Source organism: Lissotriton helveticus, chromosome 3_1 (genome assembly GCF_964261635.1).
Source record: "Lissotriton helveticus chromosome 3_1, aLisHel1.1, whole genome shotgun sequence".
In the NCBI taxonomy this organism is placed as follows: Eukaryota; Metazoa; Chordata; class Amphibia; order Caudata; family Salamandridae; genus Lissotriton; species Lissotriton helveticus.
This window is the reverse complement of record NC_136061.1, coordinates 138611212-138635421: the sequence shown is the minus strand read 5'-3', so window position 1 is coordinate 138635421 and position 24210 is coordinate 138611212.

Genomic DNA, 24210 nt, shown 5'->3' with positions numbered 1-24210 from the left:
CATATATATGCATATATATATGTGTATATGTGTGCGTGTAGAGAGAAGTAGAGAGGTAGAGGTGTAGAGGTAGAGGTGTAGAGGTAGAGAGGTAGAGGTAGAGAGGTAGAGGTAGAGAGGTAGACACTAGTACAGAGAGAAGTAGAGAGAAGTAGAGAGAGTAGCAGAGAGTGAGTAGTAGAGAGTAGTAGAGTGAATAGTAGAGTGAGTAGTAGAGAGTAGTAGAGAGTGAGTAGTAGAGAGTGAGTAGTAGTGAGTAGTAGAGAGTAGTAGAGAGCAGTAGAGAGAGTAGCAGAGAGTGAGTAGTAGAGAGTAGTAGAGTGAATAGTAGAGTGAGTAGTTGAGAGTAGTAGAGAGTGAGTAGTAGAGAGTAGTAGGGAGTAAGTAGTAGAGTGAGCAGTAGAGAGTGAGTAGTAGAGAGTAGTAAAGACTGAGTAGTAGAGAGTAGTAGAGAGTGAGTAGTAGAGAGCGAGTAGTAGAGAGTGAGTAGCAGAGAGAGAATAGTAGAGAGTAGTAGAGAGTGAGTAGTAGAGTGAGTAGTAGAGCGTAGTAGAGAGAGAGTAGTAGAGAGTGAGTAGTAGAGAGTAGTAGAGAGTGAGTAGTAGAGAGTGAGTAGTAGAGTGAGTAGAAGAGAGTAAGTAGTAGAGAGTAGTAGAGAGAGAGTAGCAGAGAGTAGTAGATAGTGAGAAGTAGAGAGTGAGTAGTAGAGAGTGAGTAGTAAAGAGTGAGTAGTAGAGAGAGAGTAGTAGAGAGTGAGTAGTAGAGAGTAGTAGAGAGTGAGTAGTAGAGAATAGTAGATAGTGAGTAGTAGGGAGTGAGTAGTAGAAAGAGAGTAGTAGAGTAGTAGAGAATGAGTAGTAGAGAGTGAGTATTAGAGAGTAGTGGAGTAGTAGAGAGTGAGTAGTAGAGAGTTGTGGAGAATATTCCAAAGTTTGGCACAGCACCACTTGCACAACAAGTCCAATCAAATCATATCACTTAGAGTCCTCATTGAAGCGCTGAATCTTGGTGTATATTCAAATGCTTTTATTTTCCTTAAGTTTATGTACCACAGCCAGCTGACGTGTTTCGTTCTGTACAACAGCACTTCTTCAGTACGTTCTTATTTCCTTCAAGTTATGTCGGTATCCTGTTGTCATATAACTAGATATTTCTTCCAAATGTTAGACGAGTCGTAAGTACATTCTTATTCAAAGTGACTAGGTATCAATTTTACCCACACAATTCGGGCAGACTTGAGTAATTTATAGCATCCTCAAAGTCAGTCTTTCAAAAATTCCAAAGTATAGGACATGATAATCCAAATCCAAATGTTTCTCAAGAAAAGTCATTTTCAATCGTTCGGAATATCGGCGTTTGGGCAGATATGACCCACGGACACGGTTTATGACTTTTCTTGAGAAACATTTGGATTATCATGCCCTATACTTTGGAATTTTTGAAAGACTGACTTTGAGGGTGCTATAAATTACTCAAATCCATGGATGCTGCTGGGAACGCCCCCAACAACACCCATTGCACGCCCCTTTAATGCAGGACACTGCATTAAAGGGACTGATATTTATCAGGCAGGATTAAGCCACAAAAAGTGTCTTAGTCCTGCCTGATAAATATCACTCAGTCTTCTGCGCCACCGGAACGTCACAAAAAGTGATGTTCAGGAGGCGCAAGGGGCTCGTAAATAAGGCCCCATAGGTTTCACACTTGTTATAGTTAGGAATTAGCATTTAAAAAACCTTTGAAATTCACTGAAAAAACCATAGGTTTCACATCAGTTATAGTTAGCTGGACATTTTACTCATACAAAACCATTGAAATTCCCCCGTTATAGTTAGTTGTACTAACTATAACTCGCGCGCCCGCAATCCACTGCTGATGATGTCACACATTACATCATTCATGACATTGTCAGTGACATCACTGATGACATCACTGATGACATCTCAAATGACATAACTGCTGACATCACTGATGACATCATCCAGTGAATGTGGTTTGCTTTGATATTTAAATATGTATTATAAATACGCTACTTTTGTTTTTGGGTGTGGTTGGTGTTTCTGATTGGTTCACAGGCTCACATGTTTGTCAATTTCAAATTTCCGAATCGGTATTTACCGAATCGGTAATTTCCGAATCGGTAAATTCCGATTCGGTAAATCACATTCATTCCTATGGGCCAGGAGGCCCATACGAATTAATGGGTTTTACCGAATCGGAGTTTACCGATTCGGAAATTACCGATTCGGTAAATACCGATTTGGAAATTTGAAATTGACAAACATGTGAGCCTGTGAACCAATCAGAAACACCAACCACACCCAAAAACAAAGGTACAGTGGAATCAACCAATCAGAAACAAGCACCCCTCCCCAGTACCTGGAAGTGGCCACACCCATGCAGGTGCAGAAACTGAGAGCAGGAGGACAGACAGAGGCTTCCCTGAGCTTACCTGAACAGCACAATGGAGACCCAGGATGGCCAGAGGGATGCAGCAGAGCGCAGGAGGAAACTGAAATTCAGCCCTGAAGAACTGCAGGTGGTGGTAGAAGAAGTGGTGAAACACTACTGCAAAATCTTTGGCAAACAGTCTCTGCATGATGCAGAGTCTGTCAAGCGCACCACCTGGATTAAAATCCAAGCAAAGGTAAATGCCATTGGGGTCACCCACCGGAAATTGATGATTTAAAAAAAGGTGGTATGACCTTCGTATTATCACCAAAAAGAAACTAGCTGCCCACAGAAAGGAAGCTGCAGCAACAGGGGGAGGCAGAAACCGAGCACCACGTTTACTGCCATTGAGAAGCTTGTGGAATCCACCCTAGAGCCGGAAAGCATCCATGGCATTGGTGACGCTGACAGCACCGCCAGAGCTGCAAAGAAACAAGGTAAGAAGCATGGACATTATCATTAACCCATTTCACTGTTCCCCTTCCCCACTCTGTGTGCCTACATCACACTCCAGAACAGATTTTACTAATGCCCAGCAATGCTTCATGGGAGACGTAGTCATAGGTAGATAAAGCAATGCAGTCAGCATACCATACAGCAAGGGATGCAACACACTACTAGCAGAAGCAAATGAGGAGCAGGCAAATGTGTGATAGCAGTGTGATTTAATCAAGACACACAGGTGAACTAGTCCACTGACACAATGTCCATGTCTGTCCACAGGAGAGTCATCGCGCAGCACAGCAATGGCTAGGGAGAAGAGGAGAGAAGAAGCTGGTCCCAGCACAGTTCAACGAGGGAAGAACACAGAGGAGGCAGCCAAGACACCTGAGCAAACAACCACACCACAGCCTCAGTCACCTCTTTTGTTTGGGACTCAGGAGTCAGCAGCAGCATAGTCCCCCACACCAACTACACCGTCACCTATGCAGGAAAGGGCAAGGCGGCTTGATGTGCCCCCTCTCCGCATTCTAGAAACATCTGAGGAGGAAGAGGAGGAGGGTGACATGGAAAGCAATCCACCAGAGTCAGCCAACGCTGAGCAACAGCCCACTCCAAGAGCTGTGCGGGCCAGTGTCCGAGTCCGAAGGGCACGGGAGAGAGCTGAAGGGTAGGACGTTCAGGGGTCTTCTGCGGTCTGGAGGCCACCATGGTCAAGGTCCAGCGCCTGCAGGCAGGGTGTTCAGAGGCAGGTGCGCACCATTAACAACAAGCTGGATAACATCGACAAGGGCATAGGAAGCATTTCGGACAGCATGCAGTCGCTGGCAAATGGCATGACAGACATGACCCAGTGCATGACAGTCCTGTGCGACAAATTGGACAGGGACCACTTGGAGAGGCGCAAGGCTCGTGTGGGTTTGCGCCAGCAGACCAAAGCATTAAACTGCTTTGCAACTGCAACCTCCCTGCTGTGCAGACGGTCAGTAACAATGCAGGATGCAATTGTGCACTGCTGCACCAATTTATCTATGGGGATGGGCAGAGTGACCTCTGCCATGGAGCTGATGCTTACGCAACAGACAGCCACTAGAGGCGACACATGTGTGGTAGAAAGTGAAGAATCCACCAGCAGGAGTGGCGCAAGCACTCGTGTTCAGGAAATACGCAGGAGCGGCAGGCGTCAATCCACAGAGCCATTCAACACCGAAAGCCATGAAACACAGCCACGTCAGTCCCACCCTGTAATCCGTGGACCGAAACAGTAACTTTGCCCTCAACCCAAAGGACAGGTCACGGTGGGGTTAACTGTGACCACCCAGTCATGGACATTGATATTTTGTGTTACCATTGTGTGGTATTATTGGAAAGGCGTAGTGAAAATTAAACTACGTACATCATCATCTTAGCCTGTCTGTGTCTCATTACTCACTCAGAAATATTGCTGTGTGATCTCTGCCCGTCTTAGTCTCCCATCTGTTGCTGGTGCTGCTACTGTAGCATAGGGCTCTGCCTGTTCTGTGTCATCATCAATGTCCTCATGATGTGTGATCTCCACCTCTGTGCCTTACTTGGTGGCAAGATTGTGTAACATGGCACAGGTCGCAATGATTTTGCAGCACAGGATTGGAGTGTACTGGCGTGCCCCTCCACTCTTGTGGAGGCAGCGAAACCTGCTCTTGAGGAGTCCAAATGTGCATTCCACAACGTTGCGTGTAGATCTGTGAGCCACATTGTAACGCCTTTCACTCCTGGTGGATGAGTTGAGGTAGGGGGTGAGCACAAAGGACCGCAGGGCATATGCACTATCGCCTAGGGGGGAGAAAGATTGCCATTAGTTGCATTATCATGATACATTCATCTACTGTGACTCTCAGGGTGTGTCAATGTAATTTACCTAGCAGGTATCTGTTCCCAAAATCTCCGGCAACTAGGCGTGTGCATATCCCACTATTCTGGAATATGTACGAATCATGGGTACTCCCAGGGAATTTCACCAAGATGTCTGTGATGATGTTGCCAGCATTGCATATTACCTGCACATTGATGGAGTGCGTCGACATCCGGTTCCTGTATATGTGTTCTGTGGCTGCAGGTGGGCAGATTGGTATGTGGGTCCCATCTATGAAGCCTATCATGTGAGGGAGGTGTGCCAGTTGATACAAATCAGTCTTGGTCTTTGCAAGTTCCGCTGGTGTGTCAGGGAATGAAATATAATGCTCCATCCTCTGCATCATGGCGTCAAGGACCCTCCTGAAGAAACGGGACAGGCAGCTCTGGGACACACCACCTACTGCAGCTATCACACTTTGGTAACTCCTAGAGGCAAGCAGGTGTAGGCTGCATAGCACTTGCCCATGGGGTGGGATGGCGTGCGCCCTTGGTGTTGGGTGCTCCATGAGTGGGTGTAAGTCCCTGATCAGGTTCAGGATGGTTTGGGGATGTAGCCGGTACCTTTGGAGTATTTCTAGCTCTGTCAGTTGGAAAAGTGTTATCCTCTGCCTCTACACTTGCTCCTCCCTTAGCCATTCCCTCTCTCCTGCTGCCTGTAGTCTTTGCTACCTTGCAATAACGTAGAAAGCCGCCATTCTGGTTACACTGTTGCATTTTGGGCCTCTTTTTATAGCCTGCACCTGGTTACCACCTGCATTCAATCCATGGTAAATACCGACTAATTCCTTACATTCGGTATTTTTTGGTTTCCGACATCTCCATGCCCATTATTTTACCATTTCTTATTTACCGATTCGGAAAGTAAGAATTCGGTAACTGTGTATTCGGAATATTCTGAATCAGTAAAATTTCGACTCATATTTTCCGATTCGGATAAATACCGCCTCATATTTTCCGATTCGGTAATAATTACACTCCTACGTCTCTTTTCCTGGATACCGGTCGGTAACGGCCAAAATTACCGAATTTCGGCTGTTACCGACCAGTATTTGCCGACCTACATCTGGCCCTATATTTGTTATTGGTTTCTTAACTGAGTGTTTGTATGGGTAAATGAATGTCTATGTGGTTTGGTGGGGGGTATGTAATTGCCTAAAAATGTGTGAATAGTTCATTCAGTAGGTAAATGAGGTTAAGACTACATGTTATAACACTTGTTTCAGTGAGTGTATATGTTTATGGGTGTGGTGGTGATTAAATATGTCTCTCAATAGTATATCTCCATTAAATTGGCATAAAAAAGCAGTGTATGTTACAGTTATATCTAATTAAGTGAGCCTAAGACTTAGTGATTGTGTGAGTCACTGTATGGAGAACTGAATATTTCTAATAGTCATTTTATAACACACTTAGGGGCCGATTAGGATGGAGGATTTTCCGCCTCCTCCGGGCCGGCGGAAGCCATCTCCGGCCCGGAGGAGGCGGAAAATCCTCTGCGGAGTCACCAAAGACCCACCGCCGCATTACGATGGCTGGTGGGTCTTGGTTTCTGTCCGCTGCTTTTCCGCCGCGGTCGGATTACAACCGCGGCGGAAAAGCTCTCATTTGGCTGGCAGTGTCTTATCAGACACCGCCAGCCAAATTAGGAAACATTAGTAAACATGCTTTTCCGCGGCGGTTTTTCCGCCGTGGAAAAGCATGTGTACTTTTGATTTTGGGGGCCCGTTGCGGGCCCCCAGGGTGTGGACGGGTGGGGGGTGCACATGGGGGGTACCTATGGTACCCCCCAGCATTTACATGCACAAAGCGGCAGGCACCGCGCGGTTCCGGCCGCTTTGTGCATGTAAATGTAAAACATGCACTTTTAACATTGCGGCGGGTGCTGCTTGAAGCAGCACCCGCCGCAATGTTAAATATCCAGGATGTGACCGCCAGGGTGGCGGTCACATCCTAATTTGCACGGAGGGACCGCCGCAGCCCATGCGGACGGTCCCTCCACCTCTGGGATGGCGGACGGACGCAAATCCGTCCGCCATCCTAATCGGCCCCTAAGTGTATAGATGAATAGAGGAAATGGTGTTTGTAGAAGTGTGTAGGTGAGTAAATGTAAATATGATCCATTTTTTGCATAAGTCAATAAGATGTCTTTATAAGTGAATACAATGTGTGCTGGTGTATGATGTTGAAATAGGCGTATAAGTACATTTGTTAGTGTTCTGTTAATTATTCACTGCAGATAACACTGAATCTATAGGTAAGTGATTAGATGTGCATATAGATATATGATTCACTAAGTGGATGTTTAGAAAATACTATTGATGTGTCAATTGTTTGAAATAGGGCACTTTCTATTTTACAGTGAGTGAAAAATATTATACTAGTGTGTGATGAGGTGTATTTCATTGTCACATGGATGATGTCATCAGTGATGTCATCAGTGATGTCATTTGAGATGTCATTAGTGATGTCATCAGTGATGTCACTGACCATGTCATGAATGATGTAATATGTGACATCATCAGCAGTGCATTGCGGGGACGCGAGTTATAGTGAGTACAACTAACTATAACAGGGGAATTTCAATGGTTTTGTATGAGTAAAATGTCCAGCTAACTATAACTGGTGTGAAACCTATGGTTTTTTCAGTGAATATATATATATATATATATATATATATATATATATATATATATGGTAATCAAATCCTGAGGCAGAAAAAGTGAACTCCTTCCCCAGGAACGGACCACCACAAAGGTTCTCAAATTTCAGTGCGTTTTATTAGCCTTCACACAACATGACGCGTTTCAGCCGGGTTGCCCCGGCCTTGATCACATATATATATATATATATATATATATATATATGTATATATTCATATTTTAAATATTTTTATTTTGTTGATGATATTTTGTTTGTTTTCAGTTTTGAACTTTACCCCTCTGCTTCCCAACACTTTCCCTACTGTTGCACTTGCTTGAATGGTAATAGTAAATTTCATCCCTCTGCAATCCATCACTTTCCCTACTGATGCACTGACTGGAGTGGGAATAGTAAATGTTATCCCTCCGCTATTCAACACTTTCCCTACTGTTACACTCACTGGAGTGAGAATAGTAATTTGTACACCTCGGCTATCCAACACTTTCCCTACTCTTGCACTGACTGGAGGAGGAATAGTAATTTTTATACCACGGCTATCTAACACCTTCCCTACTGTTGCGCTAATTAGAGTTCGAATAGTAATTTTTACCCCTCTGCTGTCCAACACTTTCCCTACTGTTGCCCTCACTGGAGTGGGAATAGTAGTTTTTACCCCTCCGCTATCCAATAGGGGAGCTGGTGGTAAAGCATTTGCGTCCCTGAGACTTCAGAACAGTAGGCAAGCTCTACTTCAAGCCCTTGGAGATCTTCTTCTAGCAGGATACACATCACATAGCAAAGTCTTTATCCTCTCCTTGGCAGAAACAGCCACTGCAGACCAACCCCAGACAACACACCGCAAAGGGGCAGTGCTTTCCCAGAGTTTCTCCTTGGCAGTGGTTCCTCTTGAGTCCAGAAGTATTCTAAAATTCTGGGGTCGGGGCCCCAATATTTATACAACATTTTCCTTTGATCTCTGGTGGCAGAAAGGATCTCTGCTCAGTCAAAACCAGTTCTGTCCTCTCTGGTGCAGTTTCCCGGCAGGAAGTGAAGACAGCATTGTGTAAGGCAGACCAGGCACATTCCGGTGAAAGGAAATCTCCTCCCACTACTCTAAATGCAGCCAACACCTATTCAGCCCCCAATGGCTGTCTACAGTGAATGCAAATCCCCAGCCCCTATCAATTCAAAACCAGACAGTCAACCCACAAACAGGAAGATGCACATAGAGGTCAAATAAGAAAATGCCTACTTACTAAAAGTAGCACTTTCAAACACACAATTTAAAAATCTTTACTAAAAGATGCATTTTTATATTCTAAGTTCAGGCATACTAAACTCCATCTTTCTATCTTGTCCCAATGGAAAGTTATAATTCTAAGATTGTATAAATAAACTCCCATTCTCTCATGTGGGACAGATAGTCTTTCAATAGTGAAAAACGTCATTCACTGTAGTTCACTATCAGGACATGTTACTCACATCAGGACATGTCCCACCTTTCACATGCACTGCACCCTGCCCACAGGGGCACATTAGGCCTACCCTAGGGGTGACACACATGTAAGAATAGTGAAAGTTAGGGCCTGGCAAGTGGGTGCACTTGCCAGATCGAAATGGCAGTACCAAACTGGACTCAGACACTGCAGTGGCATTTCCGAGAACCTTTTGCAAGGCTCCTTGTGTGGATGGCACAATCAGTGCTGCAGGCCCACCAGCAGCATTTGACTTACATGCCCTTGGCACACACAGTGCACTGCACTAGGGACTTGGGAGTAAGTCACAAAAGCCAATCAAGCAAGCACCAATCCATATTACCAATATGAGCATATGCACTTTAGCACTGATCAGCAGTGGTAAAGTGCCCAGTCATAAAACTAACCAAAACAGGGTCAAAAGCAGGAGCCCAAAAAGCAAAAAGATAAAAGTCTGAATAGCCAGGTCTAACAAGGTTGAATTGCTCTATTCTTTATGTGGATCTCTGTTGAGGTCTGTAAAATAATAAATAAAAATAGACTTGACAAGGTGAGTCAGGCAACTGTCTGCCACTCTCAGCTTGCATGTGTGCAGAAACTTATGCACACATGTTCATGTTTTACCTGTGCATAAACTCTTCCCTCACCTGCACAGCAGTAGACCTCATTTTCAAAGTTGGGCACTGGAGGTTACAAATTAAATGTCCGTAGTGGCCAACGGTGCGTGAAACTCCATTAGGAGGTCCCACAGCAGAGGTAAAGACCCCAGAGATTTATAGATGGAAGTACTGGGGGTTTTATATTGGGTCAGGACCCGCTTCCCATCAGGACTATAAATCCAATCCTGAATGCCTGACTTTCTATCTCTAATGTCTTGTGACATTAACAGGGGGCTGCCGAATAACTCACTACTGACACTCAAGTTAATGGAAAGGACACTGTAGTTTTAGGGACCCTCAACCATTTAGAGAAGAGGGCAAAACCCGGTAAAATTCAATTTGAAGTGTGTAAAAATGACAACAACATTCAACAATGGAAATTATTTTGAACTTTTCTATAACATGTCCATCAGACTAGCAGGGTGCGCCTAATCCAGATCTATTACTCCTTCTAAGTCCAGATTTATAAATGACCCTCAGCTGGCGTTCCTTTGTAAAGCATTGGCAGGAACTGCCATACTAGCAGTTGATGTCAATGCATTTTTCTGTTAGTACCGGGCTCTGTCAGGGGGAGGGAGTCCTCCACCAAGCAGCTTCCTTTTTTATTTTCCATAAGAAAATTCCCGTTTCAGGATTTTCTTTTAAAAAATACAGTGCTCACCTAGCCAGGGGAGTCCTCTACCATGTTGTGGGGAATATTTAGCAGTTTTCAGTGCCCCTTAATGCCAGGGTCTTCTCATCTCATTCCGGCCATTTAAATTATGTGGGCGGAATGACAGGTCAGCCTCTCTGGGCCCTTTCTCCAAAGTCCCATCAGAGGAGATTAATAATGGAAGAGACAGAGTAGTCTCTGCCGTGATAAACCTTAAGGTCTGCCGCATTTAAGTTTGTCGGGAGACCTGCATTCTTGTCGGTAAGGATACTCTGTCGGCCAATAATTAAATCGCCCCCTAGGTACAGATGTCCAAGTTCTTTCATTCTTAACATTAATGCTGTTGGGTTTCGCTTTTACCAATAAACTCTTACTAATTTTTGAGAATTACTTTACCCTTGTTATCTCACCACTAAAAGTGAGACAGGAGTGCTATGGAACTCCCCTTGACCGCTCTGACCTGAAGTTTAGGCAATAGACCTAGGGCCCAGTTTTGTTAACTTCCCTCCAATTAGCTGACAGATTTTCTTTTCTGTATCTAGCCATTTCTTAATCAATCAATCAATCAATCAATAATCTTTATTTCGGTTTAAAAAACCATAAAAGGTTGACCATTGATAAAAATACATTACAAAATAATCAACATCATTTCATAACATGCTAAAAAAGAACAATTTACCGCCAGACACGTGGACACTTCTTAGAGTAATAGACCGTTCTTGAACATTAAAAAAATAAATATACATATCTTAATCAGATTTTGATGCAAAAGCGCTTTGCCCAAGGAAACTTTTTTTTTTTAAATATCCACATAAACAAGGTAGCCCTGCTCTTTTCTCAAAGTGAACAAGGCTTTGCAGATCCATTGCAAAGGTACACAGAGAAGATTTGGAACAGGCCCAAATACCCTCTATAAGGTAGAAGTACGATTATGGATGCCTGGAAAACATTAAAAAAATGTGGTTAGCGTGGCTTGGATGCCGCGCAAGATGGCCGGCTAGGTACGGAGCTCCGCCGCATCGATCACCTCACAGTGTGTTTTTCCGATGTAAACGGGACCGCTACTGAGCACCGTCGCCGGATTTGGCTTGCGGAACGTTAGCGGAGTCGGCGGAGCGGCTTTACAGCGCTTGTGGTGCCGTTTTCGCCCCTCTCCGCGATGTTTTCCCAGTCCCTCACGGAGCCGCCATTTTGAGGCTCTTCCGAGTCTCGGAGCCTCTGCTGCCAGGCGCTGCCACTACACGACGTGTCACTGGACACCAACGACCTTTAAGACGCCGACTTCATTTCAGGGGTGAGAAATACATATAATGTGAAAGACTCTTTTACTGCATTTTTCTCTCCTCTTCCACATTGGAGGGCACGACCAATACGCAGTTTTCACGGCACGTCACCCCCTGACAGCTGTGTTTTTCATATCCTAACATGCTCAACGCCCTGAAATCCTTTTTCTCCTAAGTGTTCTTCCTCATGGCGCTATAATAACAACTTTCTCTGAGACTCTTTGCTCATTTTTCATGCGCCTCAGCTACTTCAGGATGCCCTTCCATATGCTCCCATTCTAGTCATCCTCTCTTCTGTACTCACTACCTATTTCACTCTAATTCCCTGACGCTTTCTCAAATCAGTTACTTCTTGGTGCTTCGCCTCTCTCTGGAGATATTTCTGGAACATTTCAAATGCACCTTTAGTTGTTTCTCAGGGAATTGAGATTACGTGAAGCGCGATCAGTCATTTCTACGGTCAGATTACGCAAACCTCAATTTGTCTTCACACCATCGGGGAGTGCTTCAGGGGCTTCTTCATCTGGTACAAATAAAGCCACATCATCTATGAAAATGACTTCTCAAAAATCATCATTGGCTCATACCAATACCAGTAAGCCTTCCCCACCTGCTCCAACGGGCAAACGCCTTAAGCAAAATTCTCCTACGCCAGAAGACAATCCTTCAACTTCTCCTACTGACCAAATTCTAGAGGAGCTGCGAGCGCTGCGCCCATTTATTGAAAAAACGAGTACAGATATGCAGCTTTTAAAAGATAAATGGGAAAATATGGACGCCCGTCTTTCTACTGTTGAACAGCAACTTCCTGAAGTTCAATCCAACACACAACGTATAGACACTTTAGAAAAAACTGTCCTCTCACTGCAAAAGCATACAGAAGATTTGGAAAATCGCAATAGGAGGAATAACCTCCGTATTTACAATTTGCCGGAAAATCTTGAGGGGGACAATCCAGTGTCTTTCTTCACCACTTTCTTGCCGAAACTTTTGGACCTACCACCGTCCACCTCCATTAGTATACAAAGAGCCCATAGACTAGGTGCCAGAACGGGCTCCTCCTCAAAACCTCGTGGAGTCATCATCTTATTTCTGAAATACACAGATCTCCTATTGATTCTTTCAGCTGCGAGAACTAAAAAACAAGTGTCTTGGCAAGGTCACCGAGTATATCTATCTCAGGATGTTTCTAATGTCACTGCCTCCAGACGTAAAGAATTTCTGGCTATGCGTCCTTCTCTGCGCTCCCTGGGAGCAAGATATGGCTTGTTTCACCCTTGTACTCTCAGGGTCACCTATCGCGACAAGACTTGGTCATTTCAGGAACCTGGAGAATTAAGAAACTTTCTTCTTCTACACAGTGAAGAAGGGATGGACGCCTCCTCTTCTGCTTCGAACAGTGGCTGAAATTGGACTTTTATTGTCTACATGCTTGTTCTTCTAATGGCTTCTCTTTGACTTCATGTACTTCTCCATGCTCCTCATCTCAGTTTTCACATTCTCTTTTTGCGTATCTTTTCCCTTTTGTCTTTTTCTTGCGTCTCCTATATATCTCTAATATCTTTTTCTAATTTCTGGACCTGTACTTCTACGTCATATGTTCTGTATGTTAACAATTTTTCCTTTTTCTTCCCCAGACGGATATATATCGGATACTCCTTTCAACATCTTGTCCCATCCCATGTTCCTTTTGTGCGGTCTCGATGTGGTTTTCCTCCTGATCCTGGTCCGTACGTCTTGTAACGCATCACCACCTCCCCACCTTCCCTTATGTATACTTCCCCTTTCAGGTATGTTTAATACAGTCATCCTTTTGGATTTGTACTGTCTTCTATGCCTTCTCTCTTTCCTTCCTTCTTCCTCCCCCACTGATCTTCTTTCCCTGTTCCTACCCCTCTCCCCCTCCCTTTTCCTTTTTCTTCTTCCTTTTCTACCTGTTCTTCCTTCTTCCTTTTTGAAGAGTTTTATGGTTACTATTTTTCTACAGTTTGAATTACTAGATGTACAGTGTGTTTTTGCAATTCTCGGTTTTGATCAGTTTAATAAGCTTTCACCTTCAAAGTTGTTTCATGGAATGTGAAAGGATTTAACCACCCTATCAAAAGGCAAAGAGTACTCTCCCACCTCTCATCTTACAATCCAGATATTGTCCTTATTCAAGAAACCCACCTATCTGATATTGAATCTTTAAAGCTAAAACGATTGTGGGTTGGAACTGTTTTATTTTCTCCTGCTTCTCAAAAAAAGAATGGGGTGGCTATTTTGATTCATAAACGACTCCAGTGTAAAGTAGTTCTAGAAGAAAAGGATGATGAGGGGCGCTGGGTTTTGGCTAAACTAATAATTAATAATATCCCAATTACGATATTCAATGTTTATGGCCCTACATGTTTTGACTCCTCTTTTTGGCCCTCCATTACAGCAAAATGTATTCAATATAAAGACGATTCCTTTCTATTAGGTGGAGATTGTAACCAGATCGTGGACCCATTTTTAGACCGTAGATCCTCTGTTCGTTTTTCCCCTCACAAACCACATAAGCAATTCCTTGACACTATCACTCAAACTCATCTTGTAGACTCATGGAGGCTCACTCACCCAGATGTTATGGATTTCTCCTTTTTCTCTCCTCCTCATGCTTCTTTCTCCCGCTTAGACTATATTTTTCTATCTTCATCTCTTTCTCAACACCTTATCTCCTCTTCTATTGAACCGATTGTTATCTCTGACCATGCTCCTATTATCACTGTTTTTGACCTTCTTCCTCTAACTCCTAAATCTTCTCGCTGGCGTTTTAATCCTTCTCTTCTTGTTGATCCTCTTTTTTCTTCCTCTTTTCGCTCTTTCACCTCTGAATTTTTTCACCTCAACTATACACCTGATACCCCCCCTCATATTCTTTGGGATTCTTTTAAGGCCACAGCCCGAGGTTTTATTATTGATTTTGTCTCTAAAAAGAAGAAAAAATTCCTTCAAGAACGTAAAGTTACCCTTGCACATATTAAATCGATGGAACATCATTTCTATACTTCCTCTACTAAGATTATGTCTCCTGAATTACTTAAAGCTAAGATAGCCTTTAACAAGCTTACCACGGACTCTGCTTCCTCTTTTCTCCTCCGGAGCAGCGCGCGATATTATGGAGGTCGAAATAAATCAGGTAAATTATTAGCTAACTATTTAAAATCCCGTAAAGAACGAACTAATATTGACTCTATTTATTCCCCCTCTAATACTCTTCTTCATACCGACGCAGAAATTTTAGAACAATTCCACTCTTTTTATGAGACTTTATATACTCCGGAAAACCCTCCCACCCCAGAGCTTATTCAATCTTACTTTGACGACATACCCCACCCAGATACTTCCCACCTTAATCTCTCGGACGTTGATTCTGACCTCACTATTTCGGAACTATCCTCTGCTCTTTCCTCCCTCACTAAAGGCAAAACTCCAGGACCTGACGGCTTCCCAGTTGAATTCTACCTACACTTTTCAGACCTCCTCTTACCTAAACTTCTATCTCTCTTTCAGTCTTTTTGTTCTACTGGATCAGCCCAAGGCTCCTTTCAAGACGCTACCATATGCCTTATCCCTAAAGATGGTAGGGATCCTAAGTTTTGTAAAAATTACCGACCTATATCTCTAGTTAATGTTGATTATAAACTTTTTGCGAAATTACTAGCTCTTCGCCTTGACCCGCTCCTACCACATCTTATAGGGAAAGAACAATGTGGCTTTGTTAAAGGCCGTTTAACATCGGACAACTCTAGACTTTTCCTTAATGTTTTAAGTAAAGCCCCTTCACTATCACTTCCCCTTGCAGCCATTTCAGTAGACGCTGAGAAAGCCTTTGACCGGGTTGACTGGTCCTTCCTCATGGCCTCCTTAAAATGGCACGGCTTCCATCCCAAATTTATATCTTATATTTCTTTGATATATTCTATGCCCAAAGCCTCTGTTCTCGTTAATGGTCAACTCACTTCCCCATTCATACTCCAACGTGGCGTTCGTCAGGGCTGTCCTTTATCACCTCTTTTATTTATTTTAGCGCATGAGCCCTTCCTTACTTCCATATGAAATAATCCATCCATCTCTGGTTTCCCGTATGGTAAACGCCGTCTTAAATTGTCTGCATATGCTGACGATATCCTTTTATTTATTTCAGATCCGACCACCTCTGCCCCCGCTTTATTAAACGAATTTGAGAGATTTTCCTTGGTCTCAGGTTACAAAATAAATTCTGACAAAACAGAGATCCTTCCTTTAACCAAATTTTGCCTTCCCCACTTTTTCACAGCCACTGGCTTTGCCTGGAATTCTACAAAAATTAAATATCTTGGTGTTCTTTTCTCTAGCTCTATTTCTTCGTCTATTCAACTCAACATGAATGCAGTCATCTCTAGAATAGACTCATTACTCACTTCTTGGAATCCACTATTTCTTTCCTGGTGGGGCCGTCTTGACTCCATCAGAATGATGATTGCCCCTATTCTGATCTACTTATTGTCCATGCTCCCACTTCGTATTCCAACCTCATATTTCCGTCGCATTGATTCTGTGTTGTCCAAATTTCTTTGGAAGCAGAAAAAAGCTCGCATATCGCTTTTACACCTACGTAAATCTAAACTTAATGGTGGCACCAACTTTCCAGACTTTCGCCTCTACCATAAGTCCTTCTCCCTTCGACAAGCCTCCCGTTGGTTATCTCAGGAACCCTCCCCTTTTTCTCCCCTCTGGCTTTCTGTTGAACAGGAGTTATTGCTCCCATACTCCTTCCAAGAGGTAATTCGCTTCACCTCTAAAGCCCCATGCCTTAATCCCCTTCTATTCAAACATACTTCTTCTCTTCTACGCCCTTTAGTCTCCCCTACCTCAGTATCACAGGAATCCTTCCTACTATTGCCTATATGGTACAATTCACTTCTATTAATAAATAACAGACCTATTGCATGGCCCTCATGGAGAGCGAAAGGTATCATGTGGGTACATCATCTTTTTGATGGTTCATCCCCTTGCTCATTTCCCAAATTTCGCTCCCAATTCCACTGCCCTCCTTCTTTTGCAAAGAAATTCCCTATCCTTATGGAAACCATTCTAGATCGTTATTACTCTCTCCCTTCTGAAGACCTATCAGCCTCGTCTTCCTCTCTACTCACTGTTCTTTCTACAACTCCTAAAGCTTCCATCATTTACCGGTACTTCTCAGCCCCCAACCCAGATCGTCTCAAATCAAAATTGGAATTGTCTTGGGAAACGGATTTACGTTTTTCATGGCCGACTTCTCTTTGGGACAAAATATGGGCCAGATCCTTGAAGATTTCCCGTACTGCCTCTCTCACTCAATCCCTATTTTTCTTTTACCACAGACTATACCTTTCTCCTCTTTCTATCTCTCGTTTTCAACCAGATTCTGTATCTACTTGTTGGACCTGTAATGCTCCCTCTGCAGATCTTTTGCACCTCTTCTTTTTCTGTCCTTCAACTCGTATTTTCTGGTCTCAGATATTCTCTCGCCTATCTCGTATTTTTACCATCTCTATTCAATTCTCCACTTCTTTTGTATTTCTTGGTAGCCTTTCAGAAGATTTAGTTCTCCCCCCACATTCTCACGGTCTTTTTGATCTTATGCTGGCTCTTGCATTACAACATATCGTCTCTAATTGGAAATCTTTGAACAAATTGCCTCTAAATTGTTGGTGGAATCTTGTATGTCAATCACACAGACTTGATGTTGCCTTTGCTTCCTCCTGCAAACCTTCCCGAAATGTTGAACTTTACTGGCTACCTCTTACTCTATACTTAGATCAATCTGCCAAAAAGAGTTACTCTCCACTTTCTTCGGATAATTTCAAACCCCCCTGAACACATGTACTCTTGCCTGTAGTTTTATGATATTTTTCAGTTATGATATTTTTCAGTTTTCATATTGTAATTATTTAGCTTTATATTGGTCTCCTTTACTACATGTTCTTCATTCAAGTAATTACTGAATATGATGGTTTTTACTGTACTTTTTGATTAACATTTACTGTATTTTCTATATTTACTTATCCATCTTCTATGATAAATACCATGTTTTCTTTCCCTCTCTCCTCCCTTCCCCCTTCCTCCCCTCCCAAATAATTCAAAATGCTTTGTTTTTCATTGTGATATTGGCTGCCTCTATTTACTTTATTCCATTGTATGCCCTTTTCTCATATTTTGCTGATGTCACCTTATTGTAATATCTATTTTCCTTTAATAAAGCTTTCAAACATAAAAAAAAAAAAATGTGGTTAAAGGAGAAATGCTAGGGCATGTTTCAAACACCATTAGTAATGGTTTCCAGCACTGATCTCTTCTCGGTGTGTCTATTACACCAGGCACCCACATGTCACTGGCACGTTCACTCGGAATACCAAAACAAAGCGGAGGTGCTCAGCTTTTCAACTCACCTGAATGTGCTTTACAGCCCAGAATACAGACAGCACACATCTGCGCCAACCAGCTGTGCAGGTGACACGTTCCATTTAAGGCCTATATTCTGCGCTTAAAGTTTTTCCAATTAAAATGAAGCACGGTAAAATAAGCAGAGACCTTTCAGTATGATTCCAGCATGGTGCACCGTGTTAGCAAAATGAACTGTCAGAATGAAAAAATTCAAATCAATTAAAATTCTCAGCTTTGTGACTAAACCAGAAGATGGTGTCTTGTCATGCCGGATGTCTGGTGACTCCAGCGAAAACACATGTCGGAAAATTGTTATTGTATATTTTCGGAATCATTCCGGTAAGTCGTGGGATGCTGAAAATTTAAAATAACCTGTCAAAAATGTGGGCCAAGGAGTAACATTAATCAAAAAACTTGTGACAACTGCACAGATAGACCGAACCAGCCAAGTGTGCTACTTGCAGTTGGCACAATTTTAATTGGCGAACCTTTAGTCGTCCCCAGGCCTCTGGACTCGCGCCTGGAAGTGGTAATGTATGATCAACTTCCTGTGTTTTCTCCCAAAGGCACAGGCATGCTGTGTACTCAAACTCCCCTGTGTGAAGCAAGTCGGTTCTGCTGCCTGAGAATGATCACCGGAAATGTCACATCGCTACTATAAATGTCTCAAAATAAACACGAATTGCTGGCATTTGACCATCAACTCTGCAACCCTCAGCATTCTCCATTCTGATAGTTTTAACTAACTTCTCTACTAGCCTTACATGATATATCCAGGGCATTTCTCACATTAACTTCCGTTGTTTTAAAGCAGAATGTATCTCTACCCAAACGAACCCTTTTTAGCAACATTAGGAATAGATATTGGGAGACAAAGGCAGTAATCCACTCAGCTATCCCGATAAAATACAGATATGCATGGTATGTGTACTTTGCAGCAGGCGTATTAGCCGTCTGCGCTAACATATGATAAGTCAAATCTGCCACTAGACAAATCTCTACGCTTACTCTCTAGAAGGAACATTAATCACAGGAGTTATCTTGACACTTTTGATGCTCTCGCCCCAATCTGCTCTCCACCCCAGGTTACCGCCCCCTCACCCCCTCTGCAACGGTCACCCGACCCTAAAGCCAGCCCTGCTTACATCCCACTTTCAGGGCCGGACTGGCCATAGCGGGCACCGGTCAATCCCCCGGTGCGCCGCACGGGTGGGGGGCCGGTTTGGGTACAAAATCGTGCCCTGTAACAAAATCGCCCGAAAACCGGCTGTTTGGCAGGTTCACCCCTGAACTTTTTGCTTTTTTAATATTAAATAATTATAGTGATTTCTGGTCTTTGCGCACTTTAACACTGTGTCCCAGTGTAAAGTGCGTGCACAGTCTGAGTGCGTGTGGTGAGATTGGCCTGCCCTCCCATAGAAATGCATGGGGAATATGTGTGTCCATGGTAGTTCCTGATGTGTGGGGAGTTCAGGGTTGAGTTTGGTATATGCGAACTCGTGAAATTAAATGCTGCGCAATGATATCCGCAGATTTATTGTGTCTAGTGTGGAAATGCCACTTTTAGAAGTTGGCATGTCTGTGCAGTGAATGTTAATTAACTGTCTGGCTTGTGATTGGCTGGAGCTGGCTGGTGGGGCTGGCTCCAGGGGTCAGGATGGGTCTGCCCGGTGGTGAATGGGGAGATCTGCATATTGATGGCAGGGAGTGGTTGCACCTGGGACCTGAATAGGACTGGGCCTTCCCTCCACAATGCTGGCTCCACCCCCTGTGGTGTGTCTGATGTCCCTGTCTCACCCTGTAAATAGGCAGAGGGGCTGAGCAAAACAAAGTGCTCCAGAATCAGTTGCATCTGGTTCGCCCCTTGCCTGTACCTTTGGAGACAAAGGAAATGTCTGTATAAAAAGGGGCTGTGACCCCATGAAAAATGTTCTTGTTTCCAACTCGAATCTACCAGGGGCGAGCTGCTGCTGGGGCCCAGGGGAAGGCTTCCCTCCCTGGGCCCTGCCCAGCCCCTGGATGCCTGGAGGACTTATTTGTGGAACCTTCTTCCTGGCCCAGCTATGCCCTAGGACCCTTATGTGCTATTTCACGCTTCAGGGCTGGATATCTGTACCTTTAGCGCCTGGGGCGCTTTTTCTCCCTTTGCCCCGCTTGCTTTGATACTTTAATGTAGGTGCCCACCCTGCCTTATGGACACTGGCCTTTTATCTGGGGATGCCCCATGCGCATGTGCCCACCCTGCGTCTTCGTTTTTATATTGTAATAACTGCGGGTGCCCACCCCGCTTATTAGAGTCCCAGCGGGTGCCTACCCCGCATACTAACTATGTTTTTCGAAACCCGAGGGAGCCTACCCCTCATCCTGCCCCGAGATCGCCGTCCATGGCCCAACCTGACTGTGGGCAGGGCCCCCGACCAGAAGTGATGCACGCGGACCGGAAGTGGGGGCGGAGAAGAAGGTCCCGGAACCTCGCAGGCTCCATCTGAAAAGTCCCGGTCCCGAGATGGGGGACCGGGTGAAAACATGGCGCATGAGAAGGCGGGGCTCCCGTGAGCAAGGAAGAGCCCCGTAGACTGCCGTCATGGAGGAGTCCCGGGTCCCCAAGAGAGGGAGCCGGCAGAAGGAGTGCAGCCTTTCACCTTGCGGAGGGGGCGCAAGGCACATTGTCGGTGCCTGCCCCTCCCCGCTGATTCTGTGAAGCCCTGCCCACAACCCGGTGAGTTACAGTGGCTAGGGAGGGCTCCATGTGTGTTGATGTGGTACCTGGTCAAGGCACCGTGGTATGCTCGCACGAAGATCGGTCCCGTCTGGCAGCGGGCCGCTCCAACGTAGACCACATTGTTTAAAGGGTCCAGAGGGGCCCATGTCCTATTCCACAGTGTCGCCCAGCTGTCCTTAGATCCTAGATGGCTCCACCACTTTGACTGTGATTTTAGGGGCCCTGTGTGGCCCCTACTAAGGGCATATGTATTTAAAATGCCGGCGCGCTCCACAATATTGTGGGGTGGGGGGCAAGTCCTCCTTCCCAAAGATGGGGCGCAGAATTATTTTAGGAGCCTGAGTGCTCCAATGGACATAGCTGATTTCAGAGCCTAGAGGGCTCCAACGGTTGACGCATCATTTGTTCTAGAGCCTAGAGTGCTCCAACGCATGGCAAGTTGTCCTGAGAGCCAGTGAGAGCCCATGCCGCAGTTTTGCTTATTTACAGCTGCCCAGCAAGTAGTGGGCAGCTGGACCGTTTAGGTATTTCTTTTAGGGGGACCTGTGCTTTTGAATCCAGGAGTGAGACGCACTCCTTCGCCCCTACCTTGGCCTCCACAGCTGCGCAGCACTTAGCGCCAGCTGCAGCGTTTTGGCCCCAGTTCATTGTTCTCAGCTGCCCAGCAAGTAGTGGACAGCTGCAACGTTTAGGTTTTGGCGCGGTGGCGCAAACTTGACTTTCACTGCTTAGGCAGCAGCCCTGACTCTGTGGACATAGGGCATTCCAGTCCCTTTATTTGAGATGGCCAGTTGGCCAGGGGGGATTGTTACATTTATAGGAGAAGTGTGGCTCAGGGGTTGTGGAGAAGTGTGGCTCAGGGGTTAGAGGCAGCAGACCTGGAAGCTGAGATCGGTCCTGGACCAGGGTTCAATTCCCCGCCTCGGCGGGTCTTGGGCTAAAAATTCCACGGACTCGATAATTCTCGCCCCGGTGCCTCCTCGACTCACGGGTTCACACTCTGCGACTCTGGGCAATAGCTTGCTTAATCTCCACAACAGCCCCTTGCGGCGGGATGCCTGACTTTCACCTTGTGGATACCCTGCTATCTGACAGGGGAATACCAGGAAGGGTTCCCTAAGCAAGCGCCGGGAAACCCACTGCGGGTAGCTGTGCGCTATATAAGCTCAACTACATACATACACATAGGGCGCAGGTCCTAATGTGATTTATGTACTTATCCAATCACTGTGCCAAAACTCAAGCACTTATAAATTCGCCATGCTCTCTCCTTGCAGTACTCTAATCATCCAGTCACTACCCATGAACTCATGGAATGACCCATTCACTAACTCATGCAGTGGTACAATCCCTAGAGCACTACCTGTGCACTCCAACAATTGCCCTGTCACTTCTTGTGCACTTTTCCAATCACATAGCCAGAACCATGTCCTTATCAAATCACTCCGCCAAAACCCAAGCACTTATAAATTCACCATGTACTCTCCTTGCAGTACTCTAATCATCCAGTCAGTACCCATGTACTCATGCAATGACCTAGGCACTAATACATGCACTGGTACAATCCCTTGTCCACTACCCATGCAGCCCTCTAAACACCTAAACACTACTCATTCACTCCTCCAATTATCCAGGTAGTACCTGTGTAGTGCAGCAAACCCAATGTGATTTCACAACAGAGCATTTAATTGTTTTTGTATAGAACTTGTTTGTTTAGTAATAGAATAGTATATTTCTATATATTTATAGTAATAATATTAATTTTTTTTCCAGATATACATCATCATTAAAATAGACTTACCATGACCAAAAAAACTGAAAAGAGGAAAAAAGAAAATAAAAGAATATTATTTAAAGAAAAGACAACAGCAAGAATTAGATGAACTACAACATGTGTGAAAAAAGAAAAAGTCTTGCGGTAAGAGAACAAAATAATTTATTAAAAGACTTTCAAGGACTAGAAACAGTTTGCACAATGTAGAAAGTAGAATGAATACCTCAAGAACAAAGAAGAATGAAATGAAAAATGGTGAAATTAATGGCAAATCACGTTCTGAAAAAACAATCAATGGTAAAAGAAGAATCAATTTGATGAAATAAGGAAACAAATGTTTCACAATAGAGTAGTAGAAAATTTATTAAAAGATGGCACGAAATATAAAAAAAGATCAGTACTTTATAAAAAGAAGCTATTGTTGAAAAGGCTTTTGAATTAAAAAGGAAATTATTTATTTTAGTTTTAAACAGAACGCGATCATTAGGTAAGCCAATATGTTTTATGAAGACCAAAAGTAAAAAGAAGAGACTAATTAACAGAACAAACTTTTGTGAAATGTATTTGGGTGAATGGAAGCACACTTCAAGTTCAGAGCCTTTTTTTAATGAAGAGAGCTAATTTCAAACCAATACATTAGTTCACGCAGTTGATGCCAGTTGTCATGCTTATAAAGTGAAGAACGGTTGTGCTATTGAAAAAGAAATGATGGTTCCTAGAAATGTAGAAGTGATAGCTGATGAACTTCCAGGGAGACATACTAAAGCCCCAGTGTATACCTGGGATTGTAGTAGTATTTGTAGTATACAACAGGAGTCTATTGATATTTTACGATAAGTGGACATGTCCAAAAGTGAAGAAATTTATGAACAATATAGTGTACATCCTTTACATTCAAAGGAAGTGATTGGAAATACTATTGAGTTATTCCAAATAAAGAAAGCGAAGGAGACTCCCATAAGTGTTTGTGAAAAAAGTTTGAAAGCTTCCTGTTTTCCACAGCTCTTCCTCACTGCAAAAGTTGGACGATATGACGAACAACCAGTACAGATTCCAGCATGAGAATATCGGACAACAAGATTGTACTCAGAAGATCCAAGATTTCGGCAATGTATCCCATATATATTTATTTTTTGTTTGAAATTGACTTGTCTGGACTTTCATATGCAGTCAACTACATATTAAAAACAGGAGTTAATCTTAAAAATGTATCTGCAAAGGAACTCATGGACAAAGTACATCAGAGAGATGATCATTTAGAATCTCAATTGATTAATTTGATGGCATGTCAACTTGGTACTAATGAGTATTGGTCTTGTCGTCATGGAAAACTTAAATGTATGTTAAGGAACCTAGGAATCCCTACGTGGTTTGTTACGCTAAGCAGTGCTGAATACGCATGGGACGATTTACTTGAATTTCTTCGAGAAGCAAATTCAAATATTAAAAACATTGAATTCAAGACACCTGTAGAACTGTGTTCCTTGGATCCTGTAAATGTGTGCACATATTTTTGTCATAGGTTTCAAGCTATGATGTCTTTTTCTACTGCAATAAAAACAATCCTCCTCTCTGAGAAGTTATTGATTTCTTTTGGAGAAAGGAGTATCAAGCTAGAGGTGCTCCTCATATACATATGCTTTTATGGATCAAGGATGCAACCAAATTTGGAACTGATTCGGATGAGACTGTTTTTATCTTTTATTGAAGACTATGTTACATGTGTTATACTAAAAACAAGAGAAGGAAACACCTTAAGACAACAGGTTTTACGGTTTCAAACTCATC